This window comes from Seriola dumerili, unplaced genomic scaffold (genome assembly GCF_002260705.1).
Source record: "Seriola dumerili isolate Sdu_G_001 unplaced genomic scaffold, Sdu_1.0 BDQW01000542.1, whole genome shotgun sequence".
In the NCBI taxonomy this organism is placed as follows: Eukaryota; Metazoa; Chordata; class Actinopteri; order Carangiformes; family Carangidae; genus Seriola; species Seriola dumerili.
In genome coordinates this window covers 33261-33838 of record NW_019174797.1, presented here as the reverse complement: position 1 = coordinate 33838, position 578 = coordinate 33261, and positions in this window count along the sequence as shown.

Sequence of the window (578 nt, the reverse complement as noted above, 5' to 3'; positions counted from 1 at the left end):
CACACACACACACACACACACACACACACACACACACACACCCACACACACACACACACACACACACACACACACACACACACACACACACACACACACACACCTGTATATACTAGATCAGACATTGTGTTTTTACTCTGCTCCATGGTAAATAAATGCCTATAAGTATACTAATGGTGTGTTTAATGTTGCACAAGCGTGAATTTATTGCCAACCTCTACTTGGTAGAATTCCAATCCTTCAACTTTAACTTACTGTTGATTTGGTAATTTGGTTATAGTTAGTAAGCTAATGGTTAATCAGAGTTCCAGATTAATGGTAATAATTTGAGACTAAAACTATAGTAACATTTCTTTCTCTTGCTGTAGAACTTGATCATTTATAACAAAACATTTTCTTTTTAAACAAGGTGGTGAAGTGTTGAACAGTTGACACGCCAGGCCTCTGTGACTGTGGCAGCCAGGTCCAACGTCTCACCATCACTGTCAGGTCTCTTATTCTGTTAGTGACTACTACACAGCTTGGATCAGACAGCCTGCAGGGAAAGCACTGGAAGTGGATTGATCGAAGATATACTT